Genomic DNA, 14,793 nt, shown 5'->3' on the forward strand with positions numbered 1-14,793 from the left:
TTCATTGTAAGAAACTACTCAATATACTGGGAGATAGGAACAAAGTGTCGCTAATATGGATACCGGGACATGTCGGCCTAGAGGAAATGAACGTGCTGATTCCCTCGCCAAAATTGGTGCAGGCGCGCCATTCGTGGGGCCAGAACCGACACTTAGCGTTCCCAAAAATCTCGCAAGAGACAGGCTCTGTGAATGGGTTAGGGGTGAGACATTCCGAGACTGGAATGACAGTCCCGGAATGGAGCATGCCAAGAAAATCCTAGCAGGGCCATCCAAACATAGAACAGGAGGAACTCCTAAAGGCCGGTAGGAATGGAACGCGTGTGCTCACTGCAGTGTACACGGGCCACTGCCGGCTGAGATCTCACCTGCAGAGAGGACGGGACTGTGGAAGACGCCGAATGCCGACTCTGTATGGAAGATGATGAAACAATGAAGCATCGTTATGTGTACCTGCCCCGCTGGGAGCAGGACCAGGTTTGAGATGTTTGGCAAACCCATGCTAGACCTATCAGACCTAGGGAGACATATCGCCCTCAGACATAACGGCCTATATTAAGAGGCTGGGTCTTGAGGATGAACTTTGACGCTCTTGTAAATTAGAGCTTGTAGAAACTGAGCCACAATAGGCCCTCGCGGCCTCAGTGGAGGGTCCCCCTTGGGACCCACTCTTAGTCAAATACAATACAATACAATGTTCATAGAAAGAAGTTTTTGGAAAATAAAAAATCTTTTTAAACTTAAATTTGCCGTTTTACAAATTTTGCCATTAAAATTTATGATAACATTTTAGCGATTTGGTCATGCATGAAAATGGTTTTTATTTTTTTACGCGAAAACGGTGCGTCGGACAAAAAAAGTCAAGAAATAAAATATGTTGTAAATTGAATGGGGATTTCAAAAATAATGTTAATTTTATTTAAAAAGTAGTGGCGTACCATTCAACGCGATTGCAATAGAGACTTCAAACTCTATAGATATAAAAAGACTCAAAAGACCTTTAAAACAAGGTATCACTCGACCCCCTATTCCATTTAAAATTTTAAGGGTGATAGCTACTCCGTCAAAGGGGTGCAAGCAAAGAGGGTGCAAATACCAAAAAAATAATTCTCCCTGAAAAACAAAATCGACGTGTCCGAGCATTTTTCGAATTATTTATTTACAAGCAAGAAACCCGGGGTGGAAAGTTTTCGGTGGGCTACCCTGAATAGATTTTTTCTTAAAAGTTTAATACCTTCTATTTTGAAAACGACGCTCTTCCGACCATTAGTTTCCAATTTCAAAATATTTTGGCGAGATCTACCAATCCTTACATTTTGGCATAATAGTTTCGGAACACACTATATATTATTGAAAAATGTTGCTTAAAATAAGGCATAAAACTCTTGAAACACCAATATCTATCATTAATACGAGTATTGTTTAGCAATTTTCAAAATTGGAGTAGTTCTCGAATTTTTTATATTTTATGAGCATACGGGAATTCTTTTTCATTTTTCATAAAGTTTATTTTTAAAAAAAGAATAGTATTTTATGGCCTCTATATAGGTACTTATTATATATTAATGCGCTTATTTTTAAAAGAAGAAACTTAAGAAAGTCATTGTAAATTGAATTGTTAATACCAAAGTTATTATATAAATGATCATATCCAGTAAATGCGAAATAAGGCTAAAACTGATTCCTACCTTATGTTTAGCAGATCCACTAAGATATTTTCTACATGACATTTTTAACATACTGGTATACACTACACAATTCAAAACATATTATTGTTCTTGTTTTCTTAAATCTATTATTGGCAATCACTTACTTCATAGATGCGCTATGCAAAAATAACTAATGAAATAGAATAAAAAGAGGAATCTAATCTGAGTAATTCCCCTAGCGCTTTCGGCTTTCGTTAATCCATTCATCCAGAAAAATTTAAAAAGAAGAACAAGCCATTGTCTATGCAGCAATCTTGATATTTTTTGGGAAAGTGTTTTGCCGCCCAAAAAGAAAAAGAAAAGAGTCTGTTTTGACATTATGAGAATAACAAGTTGGCTGTTGCAATATATTTAATAAGACTAAATATATTTCTGTTGCACTGTTGCATTTGTTCCAGGCTGGATTTTATTTTTTATTGTTTTTAAAATACAGTTTTAGTTACTTTTATAATAAATTGAAGATTTATAACAATATGTGACGAAAAGTCGGTTTTTGTTACAAATCGGTATTTTTCGTAATATGTGTACATTTTCATTTAACTAATCTCGATTTAACTCTATGAATCTCGATTTTAAATTCTCCTAATTTGGGGGCCCCTTTCAATGACGGGGCTTGGGGCTATAGCCCCCATAGCCCCCCCCCCCTTAATCCAGGCCTGTGAATATCTTCCGCCATGACATGTTTTTACTTTTTTATTATGGTAAAGTGATTTGTATAAACTTTATTCAATAACGTATATTTTCCTCCATTTGTGATTTTTTAATTTTAAGCGAAAATTAAGTATAACATTTTAGTAATAAGAAACACTGTAATATTTAAAAGAATAAGAAGAAATTAGTCTTATTTTGAAAGGAAAATATAGAAAAAACTCTTTCTATACAAAAAAGTCTTTATACTAACCAGAATCCAGTGATATATACGCGGTCTCACCGGAAACATTACTTATTACTTCGTAGAACTTGAAGAATATCTACTTTTAATAATGAACACTTCAGAAATACACCAGTAAAGACATTTATTATTTGAGATTAAAACTCGAATTAAATTATAAATATTAGTTAGGTACCTATGTTGTTATAGTTTTTATAGGCCTGTTTAAAGACTTAATAAGTTACCTAGCGAAAAAATCTGTGCGCGTACCTACCACCACAGCTACCACTATTGTTACAGGTTAATTCGTTAAAGAAATATGTTACACAAATTAAAAACGCTAAAATTTTAATGGTATTACTTGTGCATTATTGGCCTTACAATGCAATTAGTTGGAGTTATATCTTCTTTAAATATAATTAGACTTTTTAACGACTTTTAAGTTACCTAGGAAAAAATCTGTGCACGTACCTACCACTATTGTTACAGGTTAATTCGTTAACGCCACGAATGTTTGGGAGTGATTTATCTCTTGATGAAGTTAGAATCGACACGCGCGCTATCATTTTTACATTAAAAACGTAAATTTTTACCGCAGACATAGGTTTTTAAGGCCCGGTCTAATAATCTGCCTGCGCTCCTCCTACTTATTCTAAAATGTTAGCGTGATTGACAAAGACGATACTATATCGCGTTTCTTTGATTGATTCGTTTTTGTGCGTCAGTCCATTGGTGTGCTTGCAGTGCGAGCACTGGGGCATTCCATTTTATATTTATAACCAAATATATGTTTTGACAAGACTTTGACAGTTAAAACAACAAATTACGACAGATTATATACTGATTATTATATGATTTGAAACACCACGGCACTGGAATTAAGTTTTATGTGACCTTCAACAGATTAGTTCACATGGTAGCGACCGATGAATCACTCCTAAACATTCGTGGCGTTTACTATACATATTATTCGTGGTATTAGTGGTATTAGTGGTATTATATTGGAATCAGCTTGACATTAGTGGGGCATTATATGAGAAATTTTGGTATTTAATTTGTATTTTTGGCATTACCTTGGCATTAGTATACAGACATTTGTCAGCGGTTTACTCCTTGTAGATAATCAAAAAGTTTTTTGATAAAATTTGCTTTTTATGTCAGATCATTTCTATGAAAAATTACATTAGATTTTTATTAAAGACGCTGGGTAATTAAAACATTGACTAATAAAGCTTGTCCACTTTAAATAAGGGGTCACGAAATATCCTCCTTGGAGTCTTTGGGTTAAGGGGTGTATAATAAATTAATCCTTGTTTTATAATAAAAACCATAAAACATTTATTTGTGAGTAAAATAATGCAATGGTTTGGTTTGGTTTGGTTTTTTTCTTCTTTATAATTAGGTGACTAAAAATACACTAAAATAATTTAAAAAAAATCTTCTAAATTTAGTAATTACGTCAATATTAATTAATTGACTTTCTAGTCTATTTTATTTTATGTACAAATATATTATTAAATTTTAATCTAAGCATTAAGTAATTAAACACTTTGTGCCCTCTTATATCGTAAGAGGTTACGAAATTTACTCCTGATTACACCCCTTACAGAAAACAGTGTAAGGGGTGTAAATAAATTGTATAATCACTGTTTTTTATAATAAAAACTATAAAACATTTCTTATTTGTCAGATTAAAAAAACAAAACAATGCATTGGTTAAAATAAGTACATTCAATACATATGTATGTGTTAGACATTTATATGCCCAGTATATTTTGGTTTAACAAACCAATCAGGAAAAAATCCAAAACCTACCGTTATAGGAGGTATGAGATGATTAAACTTATATAATGACAACTACTTATCGGATAACAAATTAATTATTACTGTCAGCTACTGTCTAGGTAAAATACACCTAGAGTACCTACACCTACCTATGATGTAGGTAGATTAAAGCTTATTTTGACTTTACCTCTCACTTAGGTGTCAAGCTGAATTTTTCAGGGATGGAAGTACAGTACATGATATGGGGACCATTATTCCGAAAGTAGTACAAAATTAGACCGGGTAAAAGGGCACTATCATCAAAAATCGATATATTAATACCACCGTATAGAGAAAACAAACACTTATTTTTTGATCCAGTACACAATAAAGTCTTCGTAGGGAGTAATTTTTTATAATTATTTACAAAAAACATTTCCATTGGCGCTTATAACCAAAAAAAACTTTAAACATGAATAACTCATTTCAATCATGCGAAAATTTGGTTTAAAAATAGAATTTTTTAATATAACTTTCATTTAACGAAAAACGAAGGCCTAAATGAAAAAAAGAAACAATTTAAAAGTTTCGCCTATGTCTTGACAAGGTAACAAAGGAAACCCCATATTTTTTGCTTTTAAGCTAATAAAGATATATCAATAAACAATTAGCGATGTAATGGTTTTTGCGCGCGCTGGCCGACTGCCGCCGCTGCGCAGGGATTTCCTATACCCTTGTGTATATAACGTCATGGTGTGGCAAATGTAGCATTTTAATTCGATTTGGGCTCCCTTATATAGGATAACAGAAACATTTTCAATGTTAAAACACAAAATTACAACATTGCAAACATTGCAGCATTAGCTTTTCATACAAAAAATGTATGGAAACATCATTATTAATATACACTTGCTTTAGTCACAATCGGACATATCTTTTAAATTGTCTTAAAATAAAATGTTAATCATAATCGAACAAGTTATGCACAATCAAGGCTTGATGCCATCATCGTAAATTTTATTTTTAGTTAGAGTATAGTATTCTTACTTAGGGTATTTTTTGTTAATCATTCTTGAATTGAATTTTATCATAGAAGAATCTATCATTAAAAGTTTAAGCAACGAAACATATTTTAAAAAAAGAAAAATTTAAAGAAGCTCTTACAGAATAATGGAACAATAATGATATTTATTTTCAATTAACAAAGTATTAGAATACCAACGCAACGGTTTGAAAAATTCTTCTAAAAAATATGAGTCCTTGTGGTACGATCTCACAATATTTGTTGTTTAATGTTGGTCATAAATTAAATAGCCTAGGATTTTTAAATTAGTATCTACGTGATACGATAAAAGTGGTATAATTATCTAAGAGATATAGTAATTATCGAGGTAATAATAGAAATAGACTAACTTTATAGAAACATAAAGAAAGAGAAGTAAATTTATATAAAACCATGCATATTTTATCACAAAAGAACAATGGTTTAGAAATGCCTAGAAATCTTAAGTGCCTAAACAATAATTCTTAGTTATACTTATATTAAGAATGTACGAAATAGAATTAAAAAGTTAATTATAGTTTTCTACCGTTGACACTATTATTCTGAAGCTAATTAATTCGATATGCAAATAAACATAGTCTCTGAAAGTTTAACTTTCTAACTGAAATTAAGATCCTTGTTTCTCCTGCACAAGTTTGTTCTTAATGAACTCAAATCTAAGTTTTGCCAACTTTAAATCTTCAATTATACCCGCCTAGTATAGAAATAATATATTCTATATACTAAAAATAAAATGTTTAAAATGTAAAAAAATGTCTTGAAAATTGTATACCGGGTGTTGCATCGTCGAGCGGGACATAGGAAATCCCATGTAAATTTTAATGGGGTCAATTATTGGCTTCCCTAGTTATTTTAGAGAATAATTCTATTTAAGTTTATTGAAGAGGAAAAGCACTAAAACCCACATTCAAAAGAATAACTTTAGATATATTTGATTAGCCCGTTTACGAGTTATCGCCGATTTCTTTTTAAATATTTCTCCTTTTTTATGGCCCTGTATTTACTTATGAACACCAGTCAAGGTAAAAGATATCTGTCAAATGAAGTTGCCATTTCAGAAATTTATCTATTTAGTGCTTTATTATTATTATCAAAAACTCATACCTACATCGAAAATATTAGCCATGAATTACACTATATAGTGAAATAGTTATCAAAAGGTGTCGGACATATTTGCTGCTCTGTATCCGAATATACCGATACCTGGAAAATCTACATTCGCAAGGAATATCTAATAAATAACTGCAGATGTGAAGCAAGGCAGGAACAAAGAGAAGATGCAAGAAATGATACCGATTTGGAAGTTTTATTGTGCGTGGAAGAGAACAATGGAAAGATCAGCACAAGGAAACTTGAGGATGAAATAGGAATAGATCACACTACAGCGTTTCGAATTTTGAAAGAACATAAATACTATTCCTTCAAATATTAAAAGCACCAAGAGCTACGACATGGGGACGAAATACGGCGGCAGGCGTTTTGTTTTGATATGATGGAAAGAGCAAACACGGATAGAGAATTTTTAAAAAACATATGTTTCACTGACGAATGCACGTTTACCTTAAATAATGAACCCAATGTTCAAAATTATCGATATTGGAGCAAAGAAAACCAACACAGGTTTGTCGAAACAAGGACGCACAGAAAGTTAATGTTTGGGCAGGGATATTCGGACACAATATTATCGGGCCATTATTTCTTACGCGAAATGTAAATGCAGAATATTATTTGGAACTACTCGAAAATCATATTTTACCTGCTTTACATGATGCCGCTAAGAAAAATCAGGAAGTTGGTACCAAATTGATGGCTGCCCGGCACATAGTACCCAGCTGTTCGGGAATATTTAAACAATAGTTTTAACGGAAACGTTACTGGCCTAAATCATACAGTAAATTGGCCAGCAAGGTCTCCTGATATTTCGCCAAATGATTTCTTTCTCTGGGGCCATTTAAAAAACAGGATATACAAGGATAAAAAATACCCAAATCTACACGAGTTAAAAAATGCTATTTCTGCCGAATGCAATAGAATTTCAGTTTACCAACTAGCGAATGTAAGAAGAGAATTTTATAATCGCCTGGGTTATTGTCTAGCAGTCGATGGAGGAATATTTGAACATCTTCTTAAATCCTAAAGTTCTAACAATTTAATAGTACCTAAATTAGTAAGTTATTGAATATTGTAATAATACTATAATTAACCTTGTAATTGATTACTTTATTTTACTTTAATTCATATTAATTTGTATTTATAAATACATCTTTAAGATTTCCGATGTAGGAATGAGTTTTCAATAATAATAATATTGATTCTAAATAGGTAAATTTCTGAAATGACAACTTCATGACAGTTATCTTTTACCTTAACTGGTGCTCATAAGTAAATTCAGGGCCATAAGAAAGGAGAAATATTTAAAAAGAAATCGGCGATAACTCGTAAACGAACAGAAATAGAATTATTCTCTAAAATAATTAGGGAAGCCAATAATTGACCCCATTAAAATTTACATGGGATTTCCTATGTCCCGCTCGACGATGCAACACCCGTAGCTACACGCATACTGTTTATCCTCAAGGCAGATTGGGGGAAGTGCACTAATGGGACGAAAGCATTTAAAAAAAGAAGAGAAATGAAAACCTAGAGCAGCATACATAAAATAAAATACACAGAATTATGTAAGACAATAGGAAAGAGAATTACAAAAGACATCAAAAACTACAATAAAAAATTTGTACAAACCGCAATCGAAAGCGACTGATATTCAAAGGTAGATGATTGTACATTTTTTGGCATTGTACAGTATTGAGCGTTTAACTAGTTCTGAGCTCGGGGCAGATAAAGATTGTGCTTCTGCATTCCTAAGTGGATAGTTGTGAGATGGCCTTTTGGGAATAGCCTCGGGAATAGCAGATATGTGCTTGCGGATTAAGCAAACGGATTCAAAAATGAATAAAAAAGGAAGAGCCAGTATTTTAAATTTTTTAAAAAATTCTAGCAGTGAGTTCTACTGTTCAGTCCCAAAAAATATCGAACTGCTCTCTTTTGAAGTTTGAAAATATGATCAAATTTTGTCGCGCAGCAAGTACCCCAGAATGAAAGGGCATAACGAATGCGACTCAAAAAGGGCATAATAGACTATTCTAGAGGTTAATAAGTTAAGTTCCTTAGAAACTAATCTTAGCGCAAAACAGACAGCTCTTAGTTTATTTGATAAAGCTTCGATGTGCAAGTCCCATTTTAACGACTTGTCTACAACAAGTCCTAAGAATATCACAGAGTCCACGACTTCAATAGTGGTGTTATTAAGTACAAAAGATTGTATAGTACTTTTATATAACAAAACTTTAGTTTTTGATAGGTTGAGGCATAGGAGATTAGAACCGATTCCAACCAAATGAGCAAAATTAGGATAGTTATTTTTATTTCTATTATAAGTATTTTACTCATTGTTGATCGCTCCCTATATTATTCGTAAAAGTTTATCTTACCGTATAATACCAATAGTTCTTTGTTTTGGTTTCGAATTATTAATTATTAAACTGAAAATGAAAAGTAGAATTAAACCAACACAGTATCTCGCTCTGCTGGATATCAATCTTCTGTTGTTCATTTAGACACATACATATGCGGCGAACGTGTACACACACCTTTGGCGGTTTTGGCCCGGTTGGATTGTTCGTCAATTAATCATAAGCGTAGGTTCTTATCACTCTATGAAATACCGGCGCATATACGGGAATGATTGAATATTTAGACCGAACTTTATTCGATTAAAATCGGTATGATTGATATTTTTGTTCTATCGTAAGTTTCGTATTTAGAATATATTTTCAGTTATAATGGTTTTAATATTAAAAACGATTTTACAAAAAAAATATACGCGTATTATGTAGATACACATGTATGCATATTAAAATGTATTATACAGGGTTGTTCACCACATACGACACGGAGTATTGTAGCTAAACGATTAGATTTTTACAAATTGTAAGTTTTGAGTTCGTTGAAGGACTATTAGAGCTACAATTTAAAAATAATTTTACAAGATACAGAGTGTCCCAAATAAGTAAAAAATATTAGATATAGTTGTATTTTTTTAAATGAAACACCCTGCATATTATTCTGTTTTTAGATTTTACGATTGAAATAAAGGTAAATTTGATTAAGGTTTATCACACTTAAACCTTACCGTTTTTGATATACATATATTAAATTTTGCGAAATTGCAGTAAAAAATTTAAGGAAATGAAGTTAAAATTTAATTAACTTCATTTCTCCAAGGGTATCAAAGTTTTTAATACTAAACATTTACTGAAGATTATTTATTGATCAGATATTGGTGTTGTAATAATAAAAATTATACTACCTTATACAGAGTGTCCAAAAATTTATATTAAATAAGTACTAGCTTTAAACGACAATAACTTGTTTAATTTAAATAGAACACCCTGTATATTTTACGAGAATCAGATGCGTAATTTAATTGTCTATAAAATTGTGTTATACCACTTCTTACCTATCTCGTCAAGTTTTCGTAGAAAATGAATTTTCTTATAATTTAGATCTCATTTATCACTATACCCATGGAATATTGACATTTTAGATTATTTTTAAAGATGTAACAAATTTTCAAAGGGTACAAATACTAAAATTGTCGATTTAGTTCGCTTATTTTATTAAAAAATAAAAAAACTGTTTAATTTTTTTTTTTGTTACAGAGGACCAATTAATATGGTCCCAGTATTAAACTGCCTTTTGTATGTGTATTAGACAGTGTGATGAAAAGTAACGCCTTATAAATTTGAATTTATTTTTTGACGAATGCTTATTTATAAAAACAGAAAAGTTTATTTTCAAACTTATTATTATATTGATTCTTCTTTTCCTTTGAGTCAAATCCACATTTCTTTAGAATAATTTATTAATTAAAAAATAAATTAAGTATACATGTAATTAACTAATTTTTGGGCGGAAATAATGGTGGTATATTTTACAAAGATTTAAATAGATTTTTTTTATAAACAAATGGGCTTGCAATATTATTATTTTTACCACCTGTACATTTTGTACATATGTTGCTTTAAAAAAAATCTAAAATGTCAATATTCCATGGGTGATAAATGAGGTCTAAATTATCAGAAAATGCATTTTCTACAAAAACTTGAAGAGATAGGTAGAAAATGGTATAATACAATTAGATAGAATATTAAATTGTGCATATAATTTACATAAAATATACAGGGTGTTCTATTTAAATTAAACAAATTATTGCCGTTTACAGCTAGTAATTATTTAATATAAATTTTTGAACATTCTGTATAAGGTCGCATAATTTTTGTTATTGCAACACAATATCTGATCAATAAATAATCTTCAGTTAATATTTAATATTAAAAACTTTGATACCCTTGGAGAAATATGGCCTTAAATTTTTTATTGCAATTTCACAAAATTGAAAATATTTCAAAAACGGTAAGGTTTAAGTGTGATAAGCCTTAATCAAATTTACCTTTATATCAATCGTAGAATCTAAAAATATAATAATATACAGGGTGTTCCGTTTAAAAAAATACAACTATAATATTTTTTACTTATTTGGGACACTCTGTATCTTGTAAAATTATTTTAAATTGTAGCTCTAATAGTCCTTCAACGAACCCCAAACTGACAATTTGTAAAAATCTAATCGTTTAACTACAATACTCCGTGTCGTATGTGGTGAACAACCCTGTATTTACGAAATCAATTTATAAATTTGACAATGAGTCGATAACTTTGCTGTCGAAGTTTCCGGAATACAGTTCGGACTACCCTGTATACTAGTTTCTAAATGATTTTTTAATAAGCCTATAAAACCTTAATTTCAAATAATCTAATTATCTTTAAAGCGGAAGTTGCCCTAGTTCAAATCGAATCTTTCTCGCCAGTCTGTAATTTCTCGGCAAACCTGCAGCCCCAGTTAACTCGCGAGCCGCGGTAGAGGTACCATTTCGGTTTTCTCTTATCGCACCAGCGCCAGCCAATCAAGCGGGCGAGATTTTTGCAATTCCGGAATTAGATCCGGCCAATTTATCGTCTTCTTTCCATTCTTATTTGCTTCCGCGGCCGCCTCCGACCTCTAATAATGTCGATATGCCTAATTGAAAATAATATTTACCGTTCCAGTGAGCTAAACGGAGTTTTGAGTTACGACGTTACTTTTAATAAGTTTTATCTATCGCCAAGCATCACTTAATACTGATTGCTAATGTAAATAATATTAAATTTAAAAAAGGCATCCATTTTTCTCAAAGAGACCTGGTTTGGTGTCAAATTAAAAAAGGTAGAAAAAAGACTCAAAGTCTCGGTCTCAACGTTTATACAATGTTAAACTGTTACACGTGTTTCGCTCATATACGAGCATCATCAGACCTAACAAGAAAGAACCTAAATAAATAACAAATAATAAAAAGGTCGTCATAACTTACAAATACAATTAAAATTAATCCAAATACACGTTCACATTTTACAATTAAAACAACACTGAGACGAGGCTGAAATGACCGACAACTATTTGTAAATAATATTAGGCGAATTTGCGTCAGAATGGTTACTCCCTTGAAAAATTGTACGGAATTGTAAAATAGAATTATTCTTGTTTCTTTTGCAAATCATTATTTTACAAAGAGATCTATCGATTAAAAATATTTTCAATATGGCGGCACTTCCGGAATAACTGGAAGCCGACAACAATCTTATCTTAACTAGGTGCCCCCATTTTTTATTACATAAATGCATTGAAGAAGAAATAACCCCATCACAGTGGAACAACGCAACCATCATTATTGTACACAAGAAAGGTGACGTTACAGACCTTAAAAACTATAGGCCCATCAGCCTTCTTAGCCACGTATACAAATTATTTACTAAAATACTCACCAAGCTTTTGACAAATAAAATAGACTTTTTTCTTTCGAGCAAACAAGCAGGTTACGGAACAAATGACCATCTTCTGACAGTCAAGGTCCTTATCGAGAAATGCATTGAGTATAATAGACCACTAATGCTTGTCTTCGTGGATTTCGAGAAGGCCTTCGATTCGGTAGACCAGTGGAAGCTTCTAGAGACAGTGAGAGTCGCATCGATTATCGATACTCCTCAATCATAAGACATATACAGGGTGTTTCAAAACAAATACGAAAAACTTCAGGGGGTGATTCCTTGTTCAAAATAAAGGGTAGTTTGCTTCATAAACATTGGGTCAAAAGTCAACCATTAGGGAGATATCGCGGTACAAAGATGGCGGAAAAATAATGTTTTTATTTTTTATCTTGAAAACGAAAAGAGATAGACTAATAAAATTTTATGGAAGCATTACTGTTATGAAAACACACTTTCTGGTAATTTTTTCACTTTTTTAAAACGAGTGGAAGGTGTTGAAATAAACTACCCCTATCATTCTTGTTAACGATATTTAAAGAAAAATTGTATCAAACACATGCAAAAAAATTAATTTGGATAGTTTAGTTTGTTTAGAAACTTTTTTATCTCTTGCGTTTTTTTGATAAAACTCACCGATTTGAAATTAAAAAATAAAAAGTAAAGCATTACATGTCAGAACAAAAAACATTTTTAGATAAAGAATCTAGTGGGCTAGGCAAAATAACAAGAATGATAGGGGTAGTTTATTTCAACCCTTTCCACTCATTTTAAATGAGAAAATTACCAGAAAGTGTGTTTTCATAACAGTAATGCTTTCATAAAATTTCAATAGTCTATCGCTTTTCGTTTTCAAGATAAAAATAAAAATATTATTTTTCCGCCTTCTTTATACCGCGATATCTCCCTAATGGTTGACTTTTGACCCAACGTTTATAAAGCAAACTACCCTTTATTTTGAACAAGGAATCACTCCCTGAAGTTTTTCGCATTTGTTTTGAAACACCCTGTATAGTCAAAAAGTAACGAATTGAAAAACCTTTTCACCGGTGAAATAAAAAGACTGGCTTTGCATTTGAAAACAATGTTTTATGATAATTTCTTAATAGCTCAATTCTATGACATCTGCGGCCATTATTATAATATGACATTCGAACAATTTAATTTTTGAAATAGATAGCCACATATTTTCTCTTTATGGCACAGTGGCTGTGGTAATCACTAAATTTGACGTTTAGGCTATACACATATTTTTGATGGGCAGTTTTTTTCGTTCAAAAATTTTAAATATTTTTTTTTCACAATGTTTCTTAAAAATCACAGTGCCTTTTAATTTGATAGGTCAATTTAATGAAAAATTACTCTTTCAAGTTGAAATAGAATATTAAAAAAATATGCATGAAATTTTTACATTTCACATTTTTATTTTTTAGTCTGTAATAAACGTTGCAATATTACCCTTCTAAATTTTTCCGGTGACTATTGTGAAAATGCATATTAATGAGTGCATACGTTAAAAATCCATTGTGCGGCATTTTAATCAGAATAATTTCGCGCAGCACCCTGTGGCTGGCCCGACACAAATATTTCGCGAAAGATTATAGGATCACCAGACGTAAATCCCCGTTATTGAGAATGCCTATAAATTTTTATCTGTATTATTTTCTATAAAAGGACGATTATGGGTCATTCAAGATGCTATCGGCGATTCTTTTTATAGGTTCCATTTGGAATCGACAGGCTTTGTGCGGATTATCTCTAAGCCATCGAAAAAAGTCGATAGACGATGGGAGAAAATTAAAATTACTTCATTATATCGGTAATCCCAAGATTAAACAGGTTTTTATATAATTTTCTATTTGTGGCATTATTCTATTTTAATTTGCATAAAACATTATCTAAAAATAAGAGCACTTTACAGAGTGCTTATTTACTTACTGCCATTACTCGCTGACGAGTCTTTGACACGCATCAGGAGATGGTTAGGCAAGGCGTTTCCTTTCATGAGCTTTTCTATGACTGAAAAGCCCAATATGTGATGTTAATTCTCTTCCGCACTCCGGACATTCCAAAATCTTATTGCTTGGTTGCCTCTTTACTTTTTGGTTGCTGTTGTTAACCGAATTTTTAGAAGAGACATCTTTTAGTAAAAAAAGCAACTTTCTAGAGTAAGTCGTTACTTCAGTAGAGACGACACAGATAAACATTAGCATTTTATATATGTAGATTATATTTAAATAATGTCTCTTCATCTAAAAACTAACAAGTGTATTCAATATTTAACTTTGGAATTAATAATACGAGTGAATAATATTTTGTTTCAGTATCAAAACTATAATTTAAATTTTAATTCTATATGAAATAAAAATTTAACTCGGTGCAGTAAGCGAAGAACCGATATCGAAAATCAGAATCTGTGCAGATCCAATAATCCTGCATTTTCCTGGATACAACGACGTCTCTTA

Source organism: Sitophilus oryzae, unplaced genomic scaffold, assembly GCF_002938485.1.
Source record: "Sitophilus oryzae breed Bouriz unplaced genomic scaffold, Soryzae_2.0 scaffold_359_pilon_pilon, whole genome shotgun sequence".
NCBI lineage: Eukaryota > Metazoa > Arthropoda > Insecta > Coleoptera > Curculionidae > Sitophilus > Sitophilus oryzae.